A 24698-nucleotide genomic window follows, 5' to 3' on the forward strand; every position below is an offset into this window, starting at 1 on the left:
ATATATGAGCCAGATAAGAAGATGGAACCGGTTGATGAACATGATAAATGAAGGTTTTATGTTACTCAACGATTGACGCATATTTACAGTGGCGGCTAAGAGAGGGGTTTTTTATGAACCTGTTTTCGTCGCTATATATCACTAATTTTTAGTTGAAGATTTTTACATCAAATAATCTAAATGAACTTGTTATATCTCCTGACAGAAATAAATATGAATGCATTTAATACAATATCTATACCAGGAAATTGGTTGGCAAAATCATATTTTCCAGACTTCCTTTTTCGAAATTCTTTCTTGATTCTTAAGTGAATGTCACAAATTGAAAAAAAAAAAGTTGCTTCAGAACATTAATATTGTCTTCATGAAGAAATTTATACCAAGTAATATTCATGTTTTTAGGTTGCCTTTACATTTTTCTGACTTCAAAAGTCTAGGCACTTTTTTTCTTTTGTTTTTTTCCCCTCTCCTTTCCTCCTTTTGTGGATTAGGATGAATATTGTGTACATATAGGCGTAGGAGCCCAACTTGATTTGGGGGGGGGGGGGGGGGCTGTAAGCCTGTAACGACTTGCCCGAAAAATATAACCAAAATTTTTCACGCGCTCCGCGCGCGTTCAACATGTTAATGTGCATATCATATAGGCATGCATCAGTTATAACATCCCACGCCAATAGCATACAACCATTTGCCGTGTTATTACCATCCCATATTGGTTATAATTATTGGGGAAGTCGTTACAATAATAATGATCATAATAATATCAATTTAACCATTGAAAATCACTTCGCAAATTATTTATCTTTCAGTAGGTGCCCGAAAAATTCTCAGCATATTGCCCGAATTTTTACAAAAAAAATTTGGTTGGGGGCTGCAGCCCCCCCCCCCAGCCCCCCAGCCCCCCCCACCCGCCTCCTACGCCTATGATTGTGTAGTTTCAACTTTGGAATATTTATCCCTCTTTTTCGTTCAAATTTAAAAGACTTAAGACAACTGGTCGCTCCTTCTAAGTCAGAATAGATTAATTATAGAGTTAATTTATTAATTTATGTAATTACATGAATGATGTAATAACTCACCAGCCTGAGGAATTTTCACCTGTGATCGGGCCTCTTTTATTTTCCACACTGCATTCTTCTACTGTGTATACATAAATTTGCCTAGAACGTATTATAACCGACTAACAAATGTTCCCAAACTAAGTCTCATTTATTGTGTAGTCTGAGTTAGGTTGATTTCATCACATTATAGTGCACTGAGGCATGCAAGGGAAAAAGAAAAACAATAAGAAATGTGATCGGAACATTCTATCAAGACACCGAGTGTCAAAGAGACGAGTACAATATCATGAGTATAGAGTACAATGACAATTCCGATTGGTATGAGTACCATTATTTACGAGTATGGCTATAAGTACGATAACGAGTCCATATACCTTGCAATATGGTATCTTTACTATAGATTTTCGAAAATGCCCCGAGTACGCATGTGTATATAGGAGTACACTATCTATGTACGAACACAGGCATAACCGGAGACGTAGCGAGGAACAAAAGGTTCCCCTATATATGCGGCAATGATTATTGGCTACCCAAGGGATATTCGACATTCACCGAAGCCCAATCATGTTTTATTGGTGAGCGTTTTGTTCTAAATTTTCATTTTGATATATTATTTGGTATCTCCAGTCGCCCGAATATGGCACACCTTTGAATTCCCATTATGGCCCACGGCAGGCGACCGGCTTCGGCGGTTGGGTAGTTTTATCTTCAATTTTTCCACCGGGCCCATCTACCTGGGCCCCGGAGGTCGGCCTGGCAGCACTGGGCTAATTATGCTATACATTGGGGTATAACAAGGCAATAATACGGATACACGAACTCAATACTCAAGTCTGTTTCAAGATAAAAAACAGATGGATGAGAGTTTACTCGAGATCTAGGTCTTCAACATTAACCCCTAGCTTCAAGATGTCATATGCAATGTAAACACATTTAACCCTGCTATGACAATATAAACGTTATACGTATATATAGCCCACCACTAACCGGCAGATTGTACTGAACGATCAATCAGATAACCTATATCAAACTGCACTAGAATTTACTGTTCCTCTGGGAATTACATTTATACAAAATATAGTCCATGCACGTTATATACTATATCAAGGAAGACTTTTCAGAAAGCTTTTAGCCTCTTGGGTATATAACCTGGATTTAAATGAATATTGAGTCTGCGAAAGTTTATACACGTTCGATTTCTACATCGGACGAAAATAAATATTTCACTGTGATCGCAGGTAGACTACACAGCAGTAGCCGAACAAGATATAGATAATCTCACCTTTCTGTGATCTCTCGCCTTTGTAGTATATACGTATATACTGTTCAGAAAGTTTGGGCTATGAATGTAATAAAAGACAGACTAGAGAACATTCTCTTCTTATATGCATGTGTATTAAACATTAAAAGTATCAAGTATTGCGTTGGACCGTGGCATTTATGCTAATAAGTGTCGAAAATTTGAGATCAAAATAGAGACCTCTCCCGCGGGCTAGGAATACAAGTAATAAACAAACTTATTATCTTATTTTGTTACTTTCGATGATCATTTAATTTACTTGCAACAAACAACAGCAACCGCAGCAACATCCTATAACATTTGACCTGGTCAGCAGTTAAAGTAAATAATTGTCAGTATAAAAGTGAACCAAATATAGACAAATATGATTGGCTAGAACGGGATTCAAGCGTATGACCAGTGCGTATACGGGGGGGGGGGGGGGGCTTAATGCTCTAGAAACGGAATGATACTGGCCGTATAGATAATAACGATATGTCTTAAACAGTCATTTCTTTGCAGTCGGCGCCAGAAGCTATATACCATACCTAACATATACCGTCCCACCTGGGATCAAACCCAATTTTCGTTTTTGAAAGTAACCCATATAGAGAGGCTGGGAAGGGAATGCAAGAGAAATTCGTATTTGTTTTTAATATGAAAGTAAGGCTGAAATACGTAAGTCATATAGAAAAAAAAGGATAATGGCAATGATGTATTATGGATTAAATTTGAAGGGAAAATAAAGCCAACAGTTGGATTTCGTAAAATTGTCATTATATTTAAACTTATCCATACGACATGTTAATCTATAAAATATACACAGAGAAAGTGTAACTCGTATAATTTCATGCACCATATACAATAATATTATAGTTATAACATCTATTTACTTGATAGTTCCATTAATAGTTAAGCCTCCTCAGTTCCAGTACGTCCGCTTGACATCCGCTTGAAAACTTAACCGTTGTCGGAAAGAAAAGACCTAAACCTAATACAGTGCTTAATTTGTCATATTTATTATATAATATCATCATTGTTTTGTTTGTCTTTTATGTACAAGAACATAAATCCAAATACAGATGGTGTGAAAAAATAAGGATGATTGAAGGTGATTTGAAAGCTTCTTTGGTACTGAAAATGTGGATATTACTCCGAGCGAGCAGTCGGAATTATAGGATTGGTGTTCAGTTTGCTAAACATGCTCCGTTAGCGAGCTTCGAAAGATGGGGAGGGGGTGGGGGTAAATTTCTGTGTAAGTCAAATGGACGATGGACGATGGACAACCAGCCTTTATGTTACTCTGTACTTACGGTCCATCAGTGTGGCCTTGGTTATCGTCCGAAGTTATTCCGCCCACAGGCTGGAACACACAACTGCACAGACAGAACGCACAGACAGAACAGACAGAGTGCGTAGTCGAATTTGTTTTATTTCTACGATATTTCTAACAATTTCCACAATAATACGCTGCAGTATATGCATGTATATAGTCCATCGTATTGTGCATACACCAGCCGATTTCTACAACCCAATAAAAAGTATACTGGCTCATTAGTCACCATTTGACGTCTAAATTTTTCCTTTTCATGGTCTCGGAGATCCCCGTACTCCCCCCCCCCCACCCTCACCTTTTACAGTGAGTTCGGCTTCAGTGGTCCCAGCGACACAACCTCCTTCTAAAAACTCAGAATCTGTCAATCTTTCAGTCGATTATCATCAATTTTGCGATGTTATCCTTTTTCATGTTCCATTGCTGTAGGCAATGAATTATTCATTGCAAATAAGTATCAAATTAAAATCTGAAATTATGAAATTGTTGTTGATACCATGTTAGTAAAACCCACTTAACTAATTATTACCTTGCTCATTATCGTTGATTTTACATAGAGGAAAAGTCTACAAAACTATTCACAGTTTGATCAATAATGTAAAATCATTTATCATCAAAATCATTAAACAAAAAATACTCAATAAATCTCGCAGAGCTGCAGAAAGTTGACGACCAAACAAAACCTTATTCGTTTGGTATAAATCATGTTCTAACGTGATGTATATTAATGTTCAATTGTGTCCCGGATGGCCTTCCGCAGATATCCAAAGTGTTTCTCACTTATGATCTGGAGTGTTGAAAATTCATATCACGACCATCAAGTGAGGTTCTTTAAAACGCGAAGAGCATTGCTGTTCAATCCAGGGAAGCTTGCGTGAAATCCTTCAATACAAAACAAGTGGGAAAGGTATCGTATCTGTTTTTAGGGTATAAATAATGGCAACAAAAATGTTTTGACTTTTACCGTGAAAATTAAAATTCGATCTCAAAAGTATAGCTGTTTCAATTTCCCAAAACATGCATTATTTTTGGTTATTATGAAAGTAAGTTCTGTTATATTCTCACGCATGACGGATATGGGATAATTATATCCTGCGAATGAGCCGGACAATAAAACAAGAAAACATTTCATGTAAAAAAAAAAAAAGCCTGAAATTATTTATCTTTAGCATCTTCATCAATCATTATATAAGTAGCTGAAATCATAATTCATTGTGACATTTCTAATTTTCTTTCCTTTTTTGCATCACTGCATTTGTTATATAGATTTAAAAACAGCCCAAAGATGTTTTCCTGAAATCCAATCAACCACATATATACAACACGGTATATACAAGACTGTGTCAGAACTTAACAAAGATAATCACCAAACAAAACCTGAGTATGAAAATGTCATTTATCATGTCATGTTTTCGAAAGAATCTAGATACATGTCTTCTTTTAAAATACGCCCAGGCTGCTGCCTCCTCGTTAATGATATCATTAGACAATGTTAAACATCACCCCCCCCCCCCCCCCAAGAAAAAAAGATCGAAAATGATTCGATAGCTCTTAAATAAAAAAAGCCTTGCAAGCCATTCCCAAACTTCTCATTGGCTGAACGATTTTAACCACGAGACGTTTCTCCATTCGTTACGCGTCATTTAAAAACTACAAGACGGTATCGTCTAGCACCATAGTTTGAATTATAGTGAACGAACCCGTTGTGAGATTTCGCGGGGAAAGTATATAGGCCTATATATACATATATCGTCTGGAACTAAACGGACGGAGAACACGGTTTTCATTCAAACATAGAAAAGCCCTATGAACGATTGAGTTGCGTTCACTCTGCTTGTAAGATTCGTCACGTGTGTATCGTGGATCATAACGTGGTTACCATTTCCGACTTCAATAATTATCATTCTATTCGTTTCGGAAGAGAAGACAACTTCTAATCGAAGTTCTTGTTGGTGTTTTTTTTTTTTGTGTTTTCGTTCACCTCGTTTAAATATTTCTGGTAAGTCTTAACTACGAATAATTTTATTATTTTAATCATCATAAGTTTTTTTTACAAAAGTTCATCGTAGGAAGTACTTTTTAATGTCAGTCTACGTATATTAATGTTCTTCTTGGAGAAGCTAATTTATAAAGACATTCAAGTTCGATCAAAATTGGAAAGATGATATAACATGATATTTCTTTCTTTCTCTCTCTACTTCAAAGGCAAATGTTTTTTTTTGTTTCATTTGTAATAAGATAGGAAATATTTGTGAAGGTGTAGCACTAAAAGACAGTGGGGTTAATTGTTTCTTATCACTGGAGGGTGTAAGCATTTCACATTTTCTTCGTATTTTGTTTCTTCCGTGGCAGTGTCGAATTCATATTTTTCCTTCCCAAAGTAAAAAGATAAAGTTAAGGTTTGATGCCAGTCTCAAAAGAAGTGGAAGACAGAATGTTGTAATCAAACACGATTTTCATTCAAAACTGACATCGAATGCTTAATTGAAAGCATTGATAGGAGATATCGGATTTGTGAACCATTTAAGCAGTTGGTGTAGAGTAGAGATTTGAAGAAGGTTAGGTGATTGTGTCGGTGATATTTCAACCTTTTATACTTCAGTAGTTACCGAGGCCAATTTACCTTCAATCTGTACTCTCGCTCTTGTTATTCAAAGTTTCTAACTACCGTATTTCTCTCGCTGAAATTTTGGCTTCAGAGTTAGTGAGTGTGTATTCATATAATCCTTGTCGTGGGTTCAATGTACGTAGTCGTGGCAAAACATTAGTAGTGATGTAGTGAAGTCTCTCAGACTTGGAGTTAGTCTGTCCAGTGAGATGACACAGTCTGTTCTCGTATATATATACTGTCCCGTATGATGACGTATAGGCCTATATTAGTAGAAAAACATTAATATATATCAATGGGACTTTCATTCTGTCAGACTTATAGTTAGTCTGTCCAGTGAGATAACACAGTCTGTTCTCGTATATATACTGTCCCGTATGATGACGTATAGGCCTATATTAGTAGAAAAACATTAATATATATCAATGGGACTTTCATTCTGTCAGACTTATAGTTAGTCTGTCCAGTGAGATAACACAGTCTGTTCTCGTATATATACTGTCCCGTATGATGACGTATAGGCCTATATTAGTAGAAAAACATTAATATATATCAATGGGACTTTCATTCTGTCAGCCTTATAGTGAGTCTGTCAGGTGAGATGACACAGTCTGTTCTCGTATATATACTGTCCCGTATGATGACGTATAGGCCTATATTAGTAGAAAAACATTAATATATATCAATGGGACTTTCATTCTGTCAGACTTATAGTTAGTCTGTCCAGTGAGATAACACAGTCTGTTCTCGTATATATACTGTCCCGTATGATGACGTATAGGCCTATATTAGTAGAAAAACATTAATATATATCAATGGGACTTTCATTCTGTCAGACTTATAGTTAGTCTGTCCAGTGAGATGACACAGTCTGTTCTCGTATATATACTGTCCCGTATGATGACGTATAGGCCTATATTAGTAGAAAAACATTAATATATATCAATGGGACTTTCATTCTGTCAGCCTTATAGTGAGTCTGTCAGGTGAGATGACACAGTCTGTTCTCGTATATATACTGTCCCGTATGATGACGTATAGGCCTATATTAGTAGAAAAACATTAATATATATCAATGGGACTTTCATTCTGTCAGACTTATAGTTAGTCTGTCCAGTGAGATAACACAGTCTGTTCTCGTATATATACTGTCCCGTATGATGACGTATAGGCCTATATTAGTAGAAAAACATTAATATATATCAATGGGACTTTCATTCTGTCAGACTTATAGTTAGTCTGTCCAGTGAGATACCACAGTCTGTTCTCGTATATATACTGTCCCGTATGATGACGTATAGGCCTATATTAGTAGAAAACATTAATATATATCAATGGGACTTTCATTCTGTCAGCCTTATAGTGAGTCTGTCAGGTGAGATGACACAGTCTGTTCTCGTATATACTGTCCCGTATGATGACGTATAGGCCTATATTAGTAGAAAAACATTAATATATATCAATGGGACTTTCATTCTGTCAGACTTATAGTTAGTCTGTCCAGTGAGATGACACAGTCTGTTCTCGTATATATACTGTCCCGTATGATGACGTATAGGCCTATATTAGTAGAAAAACATTAATATATATCAATGGGACTTTCATTCTGTCAGCCTTATAGTGAGTCTGTCAGGTGAGATGACATAAAGTCTTTGTTAGTATATACTCTCCCGTTTATGGTGTTTGTTATAAGTGACAGTCGTTAACAGCGGCGATGGTCTGTCAGACTTTGTCCAGTTAAAGAGTTTGTCCAGTCGCTGTATCATTCCGTGTATCTACCCTTATCTTTATCGTGTTGTATTATATACGCCTTTAGAGGCTACGATTTTGTATTGAGTTGGTGAGGTCAGTCAGACTGGACTGTGGCGTGAGCCTGTCCAGGACCTGAAACAATATGTTCTGCTATACTTCCCTTCACGGTCTGTGTTGTATAAAAAGGTAGCCTTTATATGAAGACATACTGCCGAATACGTTTCATATCTCTCTGTTCTCGGATGCTCACGCCCGCCAGCTTATACACACAATTAATATTTATACTGGCGTATTTTCCTAACGGTTATGTATTAATAGGGTAACCGATCATTAGATTACTGCGGTATGCCATAGAGGCATACAGACTTACACTGAGTCTGTATTATATACGTGAGCTACATGTCGCTGAAATATGGTCAAGTGAAATCATCATAGCAGTGAATCTGTTCTCTTACCTTTGGTTTAGACTATACGCAATGCTCGTGTGATTCGTACAGACTTACAGTGGGTCTGCACTCGTTCTCATCCCGAGGATTTAGTATTCAAGCACACTGTGACTGCAAAGTCGTTATCGATGGAAATGTTATCAGGAACTGTCCTTAAATACAGTTAGGACTATACATCATGTTGATTGCGATATCTCCGTACAGACTAACACTTCGTCTGTGATCGTATGCACAGTTTACTGTTAGTGAACAATGTAACCGTAATACAATATGTATGTTATCAGTGAGACTAGTATCGAGTCTGTTCAAGTTCCGGTTTTACATAGTGTAATTGGAATGTGCGGCCGTACAGACTAACACTTCGTCTGTGCTCGTATGCACAGTGTACTATTAATGAACAATGTGACCGTAATACAATATGTATGTTATCAGTGAGACTATAGTACCGAGTCTGTTCAAGTTCCGGTCTTACATAGTGTAATTGGAATGTGCGGCCGTACAGACTTGAAATGAGTCTGTCATCATTCATGCATAATATAACGGTTTAGTAGTGATTATATGCACAACGTGACTGCTTGACGTGCTGCAATCATCGACGAGACTACTATCGAGTCTGTTTGAGTCCGTTTCTCTTTCTTGTAATTGGGCATTATTGTACACACTCAGATATCTAAAGAAAAACGGTACTCTTGCGCTAAGCCAACGGGTTTAGCATTATCATATAATGTGACCGTATTGCAATGTCATTATTTTATATCAGACCAGTATTGAGTCTGATTTTGTATTCTTCATTCTGGGTTTACATTATTACACTATGTATATTGCAATGTCTTATGCTTACAGTACTGCTGTACTGACACGATACGGTATCTAACTGCATAAAGGGATCACTTTAGGCACAAAGTTAATTTAAATATGAACTTGTAGATCGCTAGAAAATACTGTTAGAAGTCCAGGTTTGTATTTCTATGGCAATATTAATCTTTGAGAAATGACCTTTTCAATATTTGAGGCTCATCAGTGAAACTGGCTGGATACTAAGTCTAACACACAGGTCGTAGATCAGTTCCTCTGATGCAACAAAAAGCTCAGTGGGAAATCATAACTGACTTATGGGCTAAAACATTACCTTAACATTGCATTAAAATAGACTAACTATATGTTGAATGTCATCCAATGGTGTTCTGTTGTTCATATGAAGTTAAAAGAAATGGTTTTGATTAAGTTATTATAATTTATATAACAATGAATTAACATTATCAATTACGCGGCCTACTCTGCATGAGTTAACGTCATCATCAACTTAGTCTTAAAAAAAGAACATTCCAGAGGGTTGGCATATTTCAATGGTGAGTGTCTTTAGAAAAAAAAACGAATAACTATAATAAACTTTATTGCACTTATTTCCCCCATTTCTTGAACTATCACAAATCAAGACAAAATGTCTGCCTTAAGTCATCATTAAATAATATTAGCTCAAAGGGCGACATTGTGGTTTTAACCAGGCCAGACGAGCTGTCCAAGACAACTCCCGGGACAGAGACTTGCACTGTGCCTGTTCTCACAGTGACCGGGTATAGTAAGTCACGAGCCACTGACGTGTTACCCAGCACCTTAGTAATACCACACTATACTTAATCGCTGGAAAATTCATCGAAATGTTTGCTTAAATCCTTATTACCCTTGTTTCATGATATTACGCTACATTGCGCGACAGTCTATTTTCCAACAATTCATAGCCGTACAGTGTAGAATTAAGTAAAGGCTGGTATTATGCAAGAAAAAAAAACTCTCTCTCTTCTTTCCTCAAAATGATTGCGTTAATTCTCTGTCCCAGCAAAACAGGGCTTAACTTGGATAACTGTTTTAAAACAAAACCATAGATAGGTTGGCCGAATTCTTTGATCGAGTTTTCTATCTTGATGTAGGCTCAGTAACCAATAACTAAAGATACTGTTGCAGGCTCAGAGTGTAGTCTTGAAATTGGTAATATGTGGCTGAATTTGACAACGGCGTGGGACGCCGTTTAAGTCTGAAGGAATGAGAGATGGATTAATAAAATGGCGTACACAGTACAGTCTATATAGGTCATTCCTCCGGGCGATATCGTAAACCAAGCCTCAGATTAATGAAAACTGCTTCCGGTGGGCATTACTATTAAAATGTTATCAAGTGACGCCTTCATTTATTATTGCATTACTGGCCAAGTGAACGATACCTATACATGACTGGACGTTGAAACCTAACATTTCATATAGCCTCTGTTCATTTGTAGTTTCAGAGGCTTGTTGAGTAGCCAACTTATTCTGAGCTTGTCACGGCGATTGTGAGCGCCCTCACTTTCTATAAGTACCTACAATATGACTATACTCCCTGGTGTGTTGTCCACCCAAGAAATAACACCATGAACAACCGACAAGTTCTCCCTAAAACTGCAAGCACTCCCCGCGCACTACAATACTGCGTTTTTGCAGGCAAATACAGTTCTAGTAGATATGACGGGATTGCATGATGTTTACCTAAAGTACTATGTGCATATATTTTCAGTAGTGCACTTTTGGTTAACTTTACTGCAATACACGCTCTCGTTTGTCTACGTTGTAAAGATATAGGTCCATAGTACCTCTCCCACACACTGGTTTTGAAGGGTGTAGTGGGGTGCGTGTATGGTACAGGCCCGTGGTCAGGATTTCTGAGTTGTAGTGCTCCAAACATTTGAGGAGAATCACCAACAACTTAAGGAGGTTACAATGCTCGTTTCATGTAATTTGTGAAGTATTTTTGTACCTATGGTGGTGGCACAGGAAGGGGGGGGGGGGGTGTACATTAAATTTCATAGAGAGGGCACCCCTGTGTCTTATTCCACCGGCGAGGATATCTACGAATCAGCTTAGATCAAATCTAGGCAACGTTAGTGTTTCATAAATATCCATAATCACCAGGTTTATTGCTTTTTTCTTATACATAAACTATATCATATATACGTATGTATACATATATGCATATCTATATATACGTATTTATATTAAGCAAACGTTAACCGTCAGGTGTCACTCTGTATGTAGCGACACCATTATTGGCATTTAGTTTAGTATGGTACTTACAGAAACTATACGATTGTTGATACTTGATATGAAGTTACCACTTTGATTATGGAACATAAAAAACATTATAAACTTGTCAAGAAATAAGGATTCACGAGAAAATTGTCACTGTGATGACTAGTTATATCCATTTATGACCAGTTATATCCATTTATGACCAGTTATATCCAGTAATGACCATTTTTATCCAGTTATATCCATTTATATCCATTTATGACCAGTTATATCCAGTTATGGTTAGTAATTATCAAAGATGTGTAAAGTCATTGGTAAAGGTAGACTCAAGCTGATTTCAAATCCAAATTTCTTTTCGAGATATAATTACACTCAATTCGAACAGTACTAAAGCTAGTCAACACTTCAATCCGGGATTCAAGTCGCAATTCAATAATAATCATCAAGGGCGGGTCATATTCATGTGTTTCAAGTGTAAAACATATGGCAAACTGCACTATAATGCCTGGTGCATATAATATCACTAACGCTGGTACGGTCGTTATGCATGTATATATGTGTTGTTTGGATCAGGTGGACTTTGATGACAGCACAACGGTGATATTGTTAATGCGGCCTACGTGGAAGTTGTACTGCTGCACGTAGACCTCTGTTTGGGGGTATGACAGTTGCTTGGAACTCTTTGGAGGGCAATCATGATACAGCTTTCATCGAGTATAGTGGGCAACTACACATCTGTATACATACATTTGCACGGTCGTGATTGGCTTGAGGACTTATTTAAGCACAATTATAATGCAGATGCCGTTGTGCAGGAGGCGAGCTGTACATAGGCATAAGTATCTATGCACGGTATTGAGTTGGTTTGGACTTATATATAAACCACAATCAGTATACCGATCACATTGTGTAGGTGAGCGATGTGCATCTGCACATTGATCTGTGCATGGTATGGAAGTGCGTGATTTAATACAGTACAGCCATTTAATGAAAGTTGTATGGTTATATGTGAAAGCTTGTACAGCTACATCTGTGTGTAGTATAATGTTGTAAAACTGTCGTTTGAGAAGGCCTTGATACAAGTTGGTAACTATTGAATCCTAAAACTTTAAGCGATGTTGTATGGAGTTGTCATTAATGTCTCATTGTCCAACACATCTGTAGTACATGATTCACCAACTGGTAAAAGATGAGCAGTTCAATTCGATTTATTATGGATATAATAATGTAGGTATGGCACAACAAATCCATCTGTAAATGTGATATTACCAACTTACCTTTATAAGATTATTATTATATTTTTTTATTATTATATTTTTTTTAAATGTCAAGTTTGTCATCTATAGCTATAGGATAAATTCTTCACGATACCATTTAATTTCAAATTTCAGGTAAAAGAAAGTCGAAGAAAAAAAACCCTCTACATCAATTTTATGTAGTGATTGATAGAATTCTTCTTGAGGGTTGCATACAAAATTCGCCACAAAAAAAAAAAAAAAAATAGTTGGGCCCATAACATAAGTCACTCGTTCAACTGGACAAGAAATTCAATTTGGAAGTTTCTCGGAAATAAATTAAACAAGATCCTGCCGACTGCATAAAATGTCAACGAAAAAGGCGAGAAAAATCTGACATTCTACAGATCTCGGCGGTTGTTGACTGAAAAGACAGCGCGTAAGATAAGGACTATGGTGTAATGTAACTACGTATGTAGAATCATATATTCAATTTATTGTGAGTACTGTGAATAAATCAACTCGAATGAAGAAACAAGTGTGTAGTTTTCGTTTCAAACTGTGAAAAACCGTTGTATCGAATTGTGATATGGGGGTCTATGTCAATTTGACCTTATAATTTAAGTATTGAAAAAATGATTTTTTTTTTTTAATTTGAATGCATTAATTTAAAGGTTTCAAGACGTTATATTTATTGATTAATGAGTGTTTCTTTAAATATTTTTTAATAGGTGAAAAGGGTAGTATACCACACAGTGAATACAGACAGAATGTGTAACCAGTTATTTTTAACTATTATATTTTGATTTTAATAGTTGGTTAAATACCAATTAAATACATGAATTTCAAAAGAAAACATAATTTTGGAAAGCAAAAGAAATGGATTTTAGCAAATCCAAATTTTTACATATCAAAAGCACTATGTATCGTACGTATAACTAGACAGACTAAGTATATATATATATATATATATATATATATATATATATATATATATATATATATATATATATATATATATATATATATATATATATATATATATATATATATGAACATCTAGAGTTAATACACATGTTGGACGATTCTGTCATTATACACATCTAAAGTGTCCTTTCAGAAGTTGACAACCCTAAAAGATTGAAGTAACCTAATCAAGTATAGTAATTTTCACGTAGTTGGTGTTTCGATTACAGTAGCCTGTCTTGTGTTCAAGGCAAGCTGTGACGTAGAGTGGTAATAACGTTATCTTTTCTTCTAAATGAGATTTTCTCTTTTTTAGTGAAATTCTTCCTTTCAAGATATCTTCAAAGGAATACATATCAAGTTAGGTTTCAAGGTTAAATATTGTTTCTTAGATACACGTGACTTTGAGCACATATATCTGATCATTCAACGCCTATATTTTGTACTTCTCTTGCTGACATTGTCCAAGATGAAGAAAAATGCATTTCTTTAGTGAAACCTCAGGAATTACATACGGATTTAGAAATTAAACTCTAATTTCCGACGTTGTCCTATTAAACTTGATTAATGTCTTAATTAACTTATTAATAAAACAAAGGAACTCTTTTCTTTCTTGTTTTACTTTGATAAGGCGGAAATTTGGTCACCCCGAAATGAATGATGAACTTTGTGTAGAAATACCATGATATTAAATTGCTGTGTGTACACAAAAGCGATCATTGGTTTTCAAGTCGAAAGCTAAATGATGGCGCTTGTCTGTTTTTGTATATCTTCAGATAAGCTAGTGTTTCTGTTTAAGTTTTGCCTTGTCGTATTTGCTTATCAGAGTATTGAAATGTCTCAATACGGTGGTAGCGAGGATTGGGGGTGGGGCGGAGGGGTAGGGGCAGAGGAGTGGATGCGCTTTACCTCAAACACAAATCAAGTTACGTCACTAGAAGGAATGAATACAATATGCAATGAAATGAAATTCTAAGAAAGGTTTCACCTGAATTTGTATAAAAATAAATTGAGAATCGAACAGCCAGTCTAATCTATAACCATTAAAGCAGCAACTTCTATGGGAGTGGCAAGTACACGAATAGGTTATATATAGGTAAATTAACGTGTAGACGAAATCAGTGGTGTCTGCACCCAGTTGGGACAGTTTTTTAATGCTAATACCACTCTATACTGTCCCCTAATATCATGATTATAAGCACTCATGCTGACAGTAAAAACAGTTCCTCACCTTGATCTAATAGAAATATGATATTCATACTAATCATACTATCAATACAAGTCATTTGAAAAAAAAGGGGCTGAAATCACAGTATAGAAACAATTGTTCCAACTGGGTGGTTTCTGCGAGGAAGCTTTGAATATACTTCACGTGGGAAGGTGGGGGGTGGGTGGTTGGGTGGGAGGTGATTGCAGATATTATCCAGACGTTTTTCATGGGTTGCGTCATCCATTAATCATACTATTGAGACCGAGTTTCAAGTGAAAGATCAATCATGATTCGAGAAAAACAAAAGAAATGATTTATGGATCCTCTTCTTTAACGCCTAAAGATATTTCTTTCGTATTGATTTCATATTTCTAACCCACGAGATCGCTGGCGATGTAAGTCTTCTGTTTATCATTCGTAAATTTATTGTTCTTCAAATTTGGAACAATTCAGAATTTAAATTCCTTATTACTTGATGTGTTTATCATGAATCCAAATAGAATTTTGAAGAACGTTGGTAGCCTTGCATATCGAAAATCTTGGAAAGGTTGATATTTAACCGTCTCAATGCTTTCTTTGACAAGTTTCATATTCTCAATGAAAACCAATTTGGTTTTCGCCCTGGCCACTACACAGAACTTGCTTTGGTCAATGCAGTGGATAAAATTCATAGTGCTCTTGATTCAGGTGATAATTGTATTGGCGTTTTCTTAGATCTTTCCAAAGCATTCGATACCATCGATCATGGAATTCTTCTGAGGAAATTATTACATTACGATATTAGAGGTCTAGCTCCTTCTCTCATTTCAAGTTATTTGTTTAACAGGCAACAGTACGTTTCTTTTTCTGGAATCAATTCTGATAATCGTTCAGTTAAGTGCGGAGTTCCTCAAGGGTCCATATTAGGTCCACTTGTTTTTATTATTTACCTAAATGATATTTGCAACGTCTCTACAAATTGCTCGATTGTCCTTTTTGCTGATGACACTAATTTTTTTTCTCTGACAGCAATGTAGAAACTTTTAAAGTAACCATCTGTAATGAATTAAATGCGTTTTATAATTGGTTTTCTGCTACCAAACTGTCTTTGAATATTGATAAAACAAATTATGTGGTATTTGGAAACTCCTCTAGAACAATAAATGCTGATTTCTATATGCATGGTGTTTGCCTTAAAAGAGTCGATAATATTAAATTTCTTGGTGTGTATATATACATTGATTCTCAGCTCTCTTGGAAAGTCCATATTAATCATGTTTCCAAACAAGTTTCTAGAGGTGTAGGTATTTTATCGAAGTTAAAATATACTTTTCCAAGGAAAATTCTGAGATCTATTTACTATTGTATTATATTTCCTCATCTATCGTACTGCTCTTCAGTTTGGTCTGGTACTTTCAATACTAACCTTAATAAGCTTGTCATTCTCCAAAAACGGGCTGTGAGGCACATGACGTCTTCAGCTCCACGTGATAATACCAGTCATTTATTCTCCTCCTTAAACGTGCTCAAGTTCACTGATCTCATTTCTTTAAATGTTCTGACGTTTACTTACCGTGCTATGAACAATCTGCTTCCAAGTTCTTTTGCTACCTTTTATACAATTAGTCATTCTATTCACAATTATATTACTAGACAAGCTGGTCATCTACGTGCTTCTTTTTGTCGTAATTCAAAGAGCATGCAAAGCCTCCGATATCGTTCTATTTCTTTGTGGAACAATCTTCCGATCAACTTGAAATCCTATACTTCCGTGGCTTCGTTCAGACGACATCTGAAAAATTACTACGAAAGCCTTTATTGATTGTATAGCCGTTGTAAGGGGTGGGAGTTGTTGGTTGTGTTTGGGGGGGGGGGGGTAGTAGTGTTATATGTCTTATTTGTTAAGGTTATCTTTTTTGGGGGGGGGGAGTTCCTTTTTAGGTGTTAAGGTTTTCTATTTTCTTTGATGGGAGTACTCTATTCGATTAAGCCCACAAGGGTTTCTTAGTTTACTTCCTTTCACATATTTGACTTATTTGCAGTTGTATTGTCTTGTTCACCTTGTATTACTATGTGTTGAAACAAATAAATCATCAAATCATCATCAGCTCAAACAATCGTGTTCGCGTATATCGCCCCAATCATTCTTTTATGTCCTATCCGTTCCTGAAGTGCTAAACTTTCAAGTGATATTACCAAATACGGTACATAACCGTCTTCGTATATTTCAAGGTAATTTTTTTCTCTGTGAAGATTTTCACCCAGAAGTAAATAAAACTAACAAGTAAAATACATACAAAATATGCAGAGGAAGCTTGCAAACCTATTCACGGTGTTGTCGTTGTCTTTTTAAAGGCCTACATATTTTTTATGCCTATGATCAAATTTCTTTAAGTTATATATATGATTGTGATAACCCTACAGAAATGTCACCTTTTAATATAAGTGAACCGGAAACGTTGATTTTTTCGTTGTCTTTTCGGAAATAATGAAGAATGTGTTTTCTTTTCCTATATATTTAATTCCATTATTTTTGTGATTGTTGTTGTTGTATTTAATGTTCGTGCAAGCACAATCACAAAAACAAATTAAGCCAGAACCCTCACGGCAAAATCGTTATCTTTAATTTAAAAAAAGAAGGGAAAAAAATAGGCATTTTCAAGTCGTGCTCTAAAATGTCCTCAAACAACGCGTGACTTAAGACAAAGACCTTTCTATAAGACGAATGTAAATACGATAATAATGCGATTACCAAGTTTCAAAATTTGGAATTATAACGTTTCAGTTCCATATGACTTCTAAAACTAGTATCTGGAATAGTTGCTTCTTTGTTGTTGTCCACAAACTGTTATTGTGAAGCGAATCACATTGGTTGATGCTGATTCTCGAAATCTTTGGGCGCACGAATATTTAATTCACGTGTGGCTCCTGGAATATGACGTATCATGTATTCTATACCTATCTATATACATAAACGCTCATACATACGCACACACATACACGCACGCACGCACGCATATATATATATATATATACACATATATATACACGTATATATAAGCCAGGGTTGTCCAACCTACGGCCCGCGGGCCACAGTCCGGCCCGCCGCAGGGTTGTGTCCGGTCCGCCAGAGATGCTCTACGGTGCGAAATTTTAGTGAGCAGATTTATTGATAAAAATTTGAAGCTATACAATCAATCATTCGAACCTTGCGGGTCCACAAAACTGCATACAGGTCAGTTTGTGTGACACTCTCTAAGCGGAGGGGGGGGGGGGGCGGCTGGACTTCATTGAACTGTTTTATCGGGAAGGAAAATAAATCAGTGCGCTCCGCGCGCAGTGCTCACATTTTGTTGCCTTGGGCTTCGGGCGAAAAATCGAGCGTAGGGTTCATGCGGCCCCCTCCTTCATCATAATCATTCCATGTGGCCCTCCTCTGCAAAAGGTTGGACAACCCTGATATAAGCTATAGTTATACAAACATTTACATATACATTTGTATATAGCCTACATTTGCATATATATTTGCATAAATCATAATCATATACATGGAAACATATAGCTTATACGTGTCATATGTAAATGTTAATATACATATATCTATTTGTAAACATATATAAATATACAATTGATCCTATTGCAACTGATTAAGCAAAGACATTCTGCTATAGCTTCCTTTCGCTCATAGATACAGCTTTCTATATGTAGTGGGTAAGTAATGATCTTGACGAACTAGTCGCCCAGACGTTGTTTGTTTATATATATATATATATATATATATATATATATATATATATATATATATATATATATATATATATATATATATATATATATATATATATATGCAATAAACAACATCACATTCACACGAACGCCCAAACAAACAGAAAATGATCAACAAACTTCTTGAGTGATTTCAACTGTAACTTGACAGTTCAAACTCAAGAGTCGCACTTGCTTTGGGACTGTATAGTATCGAGAAAGATCAAGATCCGAAATACAGCTTTAGGCTATCATAGCTGCAATAAGGAAATGTTTTCCAGCCTTTATACCGCCAAATAAATTGGAAAAAGGAAAACTTAGAACTTCACACAGAAGAGAGAGCGAGAAAGAGGAAGAGAAGCAAGAGAGGAGAGAATTGGCGACACGCATCTTTTTCCTGATGTCGATCATGTAATTGGCAAGAAAATGTTTGGCTGAGAGAGAATTCCTATTGGACTTCCAGTTGACGTAATGTCAAGTGCTACAGGCCAGTACTCCAATCCAGGGTTCTTAACACTTTTAGACTGCTCTAACATTTGTTTTCTTGGTTCTTTTACGAGTCTTCTTTGCCTGTTGGGAGTGGTAACATGTTCTTAAAACAAACTTTGTTCTCTTAAAAAGAAACAAAGAGAAAAGAAGATCTCAAAAATGGACAATCATTCGCCAACGTCGGTCAAAAACGTGTTGTTTCGAGCTTTTGAACGATGAGTGTGTATTAGTTTGAACAGTAAAGGACATCTTGTGTAGATGAATAAAAAACCTATCAGGATGAGTCCAAATGGTAATTGAGCACGTAGTAAGACTTAAGGGCTATACGAGACACTCTCACAATTAGATGTTGTGGTATTATCGGTTGCTTATTAACCTCTGGCTGGTCAACCTTTGTACATATAGATATATATATATATATAGTTAGATATATATATATAGTTAGATATATATATATATAGTGTTAGATATATATATATATATATACTGTATACACATACACATGTACATATAGATATATATATATAGTTAGATATATATATATAGTTAGATATATATATATATATAGTTATATATATATATATATATATATATATATATATATATATATATATAAAAAACAAATTGTGTACACGTGCCAAAGACAAATTCATCAATATCTTTTACACCATTATGTCATGTAACGTCTGTACTGTGACATACCAACGTAAAAAAAAAAACTGGACGAAGAAGTCTTACTAGAAGGACTGTATATATTTAGATTATACCGAAAATAGAAGCTTGTGGAGTGGAATTTTAGTTTGTTTGTTTGTTTTCTTGCATATGGTTCCGGTTTACCTTACATAACCCTTTCTGTAGGCTAGATGTTTATAACGTCAATTGTAACGCTAATACATCAGGTGTGGGTTGTGTAACCTCTTTTCCCCCTTTTATAAAGGTATAAATAAACGTTTATGTAACATTTGTTTTTTTAACCGTAGCAATCAATATCTTTGTTTATCCAAAAACGTCATGAAAGTGATATTAATTGCCTGTCAAGAGTTTATTCCTTTGTAAGACTGCATTTCAAAGACAATAACAGAGACAACAAAATCCTATAAAGCTTGACTACTTGTTCTTATCTAAATACCTCAAATGGAAAATAAATCAAAAAGTTGTGTTTTGAACATTATAGACTGTAACGTTCAGAAAAAAAAGAGAATTCAATTAATTAAAAATTTCAAGATGAGACACGGGCATTTGAGAACTTGAACTATACACTGAAGTATCCCTCTACTAAGCAACTACTGGATATATGCAAATTTGGTCCCTTTCAATCAAACCGTTTATTCGACAACAGATATAAATAAATATATATGTATATATACATGTAACTCCTGGGGCTATAGAGGTGGCGATTTGAAGTATGGGTTGTATGCAAATTAGTTGGCGAATGACAAAATAAGAGATTGGGAAATCTAAAATTAGGCTGGAAAAAGAAAGAAAGATAATGAATAAGATGACGGGGGTCATGCGTACTGAGTAGCCACAATCCAATACCTCTTTTTCTGTTTTTTTTTAAGAAACGTGTTTTAACATAATAACGCTTGGTAAAATTTATGTTTACATTTGCATCAATGAAATCATGTATGTGTGCCCATGGAACTTTCCTTAGCAAATTATTCACTCCCTCTTTTGCTGAGGAAAGTCCGATTTTAGACAATTCGAAAATTGCAAATGATATTGTACATAATATCTGTGCTCCTAATTAAGGTGCAATTTGCCTGTTATATTACAAGTTTTGTGTTGAAAATTCACGTCGGTGACTTGAATTTTCCTCTCATTGAAGTCAGGGAGGGACACAAGTGGGATACAGTAAGTGGATGTAAAATCGCCAGCAGTGATCTACGTTAACAAGTTGTATTATTTACTACATATACACGAAATATACTACACTTGTAAAGCATTCGAAGTCTTGCATAATTGGCTTTTCTTGTACTCGCCTATTTGGATTTGTACTCACACTAGGGGTACTTTGAACGATAGTAGAGGCACTGGAGCAGAATAACATACTCGTACTAGGGGTATTTTGAACGATATAAGTGGTACTCGGGTAGAATAACATACTCGTACTAGGGGTAATTTGAACGATATAAGTGGTACTCGGGTAGAATAACATACTCGTACTAGGGGTATGTTGAACGATAGTAGAGGTACTAGGGTAGTATAACATACTCGTACTAGCGGTATTTTGAACGATAGAAGTGGTACTAGGGCAGAATGACATACTCGTGGATTCTCATACTTGTACTCATATAGCAACAACATCAAGACTGATATTTCATGTTAGCTTATGCAGTAATACGTGCAATTTTCTTTGGCTAAACTGGTTAACTCTCACACAAAAGGTCTTACGTCACACAAAATTTTATTAGGAACAAACTACGTCCTTGGTTGTTTTATTGACGCAGTATTGATGAATCACATCTTCATGTGTCTCAAACCAAGAAAGTAATCCGTTAACCTTACAAACGCAGCGAACACATACAAGAGTATATACAAGCTCAAATGGTTTTTCTTTGCATACATGATTATCTTTAGTTGGGTGGAATTTGTTTAATATAATTACTACACTATAGGTGTCCAATCACCAGCAAATTACATAATTGAGCAAACTAGCAGTGAGGACTCATTTTTCCTATTTACTTCATTACTTCATTAAATCCATATTCCATAATGTATAAAATAAAAGCATAGTTCCATAATTTTAGTACCAATGACGAAGAGAGGATGGTTGGTTTAGGGTGGGTTTAGGGGTCAGGGATCGCAACCCCGGGTCCGGGATCAAGTATACAGTCAAATATGAAGTTTATAAAGTGTGACATAATTAGCTCCAACTTGGCTCCCGGAGCTCCAGACTATGAAAGGCCAACGGGTGCATTAATTATCATACTACTACATTTTTTTATCATAATAAACAACTCAAGACAATATTACAAAGCCTGGCCTAATCAAAAGCTGCTAAAAAAAAATCAATTTTGCTTCACTGTATCTTGCAGAATCCATTCGAACAATAACAAGTCTAAAACGAACAAGAGCGATTTGACGAAATCTTTCTTTTTTCTTTTTCTTCGATTTTATTCCGGCTTTCCCCTTTTCTGCAAACAGAAGAAAAAGCAACACTTGAAGATTATTTAGTCATTACTAATAACTGTTGGTAAATCGATATTGAGTTACACAGGCACCTGCGATGCTGTCGTTTTGTTTATGTTTTTTTGGCGGGCCTCCAAGAAGATGATTCGCTAAAACCTTGGCTGTCTTTGGAGGGGAAAATGCGGCAATTATCTTTCATAGTTGTCAGAGAGCTTCCTCTTCTTGTATACAAACGTATACAAACGCCTCAAGAAATATCAATAACTGTTTTCTTTGACAGAACGGAAGTCAAAGATAGAACCCAAATCAAACCAAGTTACTCCAAAGAATCATTGCTTCAATTAAAGTCAGTCTTGTTTTGCAACGAGATTTGTCAAATTTAATAACAACACATTAAATCATCGATAGGATACTTAACTTTTAAACTATTAACCATTCCCGTCTATTAGTAACCCGTATTTCGGGATATTTACGACAACAGTTCAAGAGTCGGTCAGAGACTTTTCTCAGAATCCATCTCATGCAGCAGAGATTTCCAGATAAATGAATTTGTCATTTCTGACAATAATTCCTGACTCGATCGAGTTGAGTCTTGATGGCACGTGTTGCTACGTAATCTTTTGTTAAAAGACCCCCCCCCCCATAAAAATTTAAAAATAAAATAAACAACGGACAAATTTGTGCCTAATGTCCTTTTCGTTTTGGGACAACTTGACAATAGCAAGACTGCATTGCATCAACTTCATCTGATATTAACGACCTCTCGGTCAGTTCCCTAGATGGAATAAACTAGTGTCCGGTTCGATCATTCTGTCCACTTTCGTAATAGAAAACCACCCTCGATTTCCTTGCTCGATGTACATTGAAACGTACACCTCGGTGTATAGAAGATATCTTTTCATTCTGGTAAATGGTTTGATATACCACGCGTCGCTTCATTCTTAACTAATCCATGGACGAGCTTAAAATCAGTTCACGTTGGTCAGTTGAGTGTTTTTGCCAGTCACGCATGAAATGTACGTCACAGATCATTACACATAATATAGTATATATCTCAGGAATCAAAATTCAGGTCGAGAAGCTACATGGCTGTAGTCTTTAAGTAATCTTAACAGCTGGCAATGGAACGCAACACTACAAAATGTCCTTCAAAGATGGGAAAAAATTTCGTAAGATATAGTGATAAACAGCAGCTATAAGACTCTTCTTGATAAACCTAATTCAAAAAGGAACTGAATAGAGTGAAACTTTTGTTTATCAGCCTTCGTTTTGTAAGGGAACGAGGGCGACGAGTCGCTGGGACGCCTCTGGTGTCCTAATTAATATCTAGTTCATATATATGCTCGTCACCGTTATGTGGTTTACAAATGACACTTGAACACGGACATATATAGCTTTACTATAGAATGAAAGTGTGTTGGGTGTCCTTATCTCGTTCCTTATTGCCTTGTTGTTAGTCACCTGAGGAAGTTATCACGTGACTGCAGGTTATCCTATACATAGGGGAACCTACATATTTCTAAGTTGTTTGGCGACTACGGCGAAAAGTCAGGGAGTGTAGATATCTAAGATTAGCCGGTCTTAACACATAAAGAAGGTTCTCTGTGCAGTCTATAAGTATTTTGGGGTCAAACTGCAAGGACTTCATACATGCGCCGGGTCCGTCCGGCATTGACCGGGTAACCATTTATACCCGTGTCTGTATAATTGTGTCTTATTATAACTACTCTGTGCGTTAACGTTGGAAATCTTTCTTACATATTATAATATATTAATATTTGATACATTTTTAATGACTATAATACTAAAAACCAATTTTGTTTGTAGTGATGTCTGATTACTAATATTTGATTGCTCTTCGATAATAATTACTCTTTTGATTGTTGTTTGTTCATTTCTGATTGCTGTTCACAAATTCATGATGATCATGATTTTTTTTTTTTTTTTTTGCTGATGTCTGTTTGATAATTCTCAAATAATGTATGCCGATTGTTTTTTGTTGATTCCTAATTGCTGTTCACAAACACGTGATGCTGATCTTTGATTTTTTTAATATTTTTTTATATATTTTTTAAATATATTTTTGTTGCTGACGTCTGATGTCTGATGACTGATTGCTGTTTGGTAACTCTTAAAGCTTTCCAGTAGACTTTTTAATATTAAATTCCACAACGGATTTATGCACACGTTAGTGTTTTGAACTCAGCTTAGCTCTTAGCAAGTTATTTCTAAGAAAGTCATTTATGCATTTGAGATTACTTACCACTCGTATTTCGTTCTGTGCAGGTTTATCCTTTTTCATTTTATAATGTTCCAGACAAATTCAATAAACTCAATATAATTTAATAAATTAAACACGTTTAATGATAACTTATAGAACAATA

General features: G+C 35.7%; 1 protein-coding gene across 1 annotated transcript in view; it reads left to right on the forward strand.

Annotated features, from left to right (window-relative positions):
• Positions 1-5370: 5370 nt before the first annotated feature.
• Positions 5371-24698, forward strand: part of LOC139968839 (RYamide receptor-like) — a 43880-nt gene continuing 24552 nt past the window's right edge. The window contains exon 1 of the mRNA XM_071973342.1: positions 5371-5672. The gene's annotated coding sequence lies outside the window, so the exon portion shown is untranslated. The remainder of the gene's footprint in view (positions 5673-24698) is intronic.

The sequence above is a fragment of the Apostichopus japonicus genome, chromosome 6, assembly GCF_037975245.1.
Source record: "Apostichopus japonicus isolate 1M-3 chromosome 6, ASM3797524v1, whole genome shotgun sequence".
NCBI classification, from domain to species: Eukaryota; Metazoa; Echinodermata; class Holothuroidea; order Aspidochirotida; family Stichopodidae; genus Apostichopus; species Apostichopus japonicus.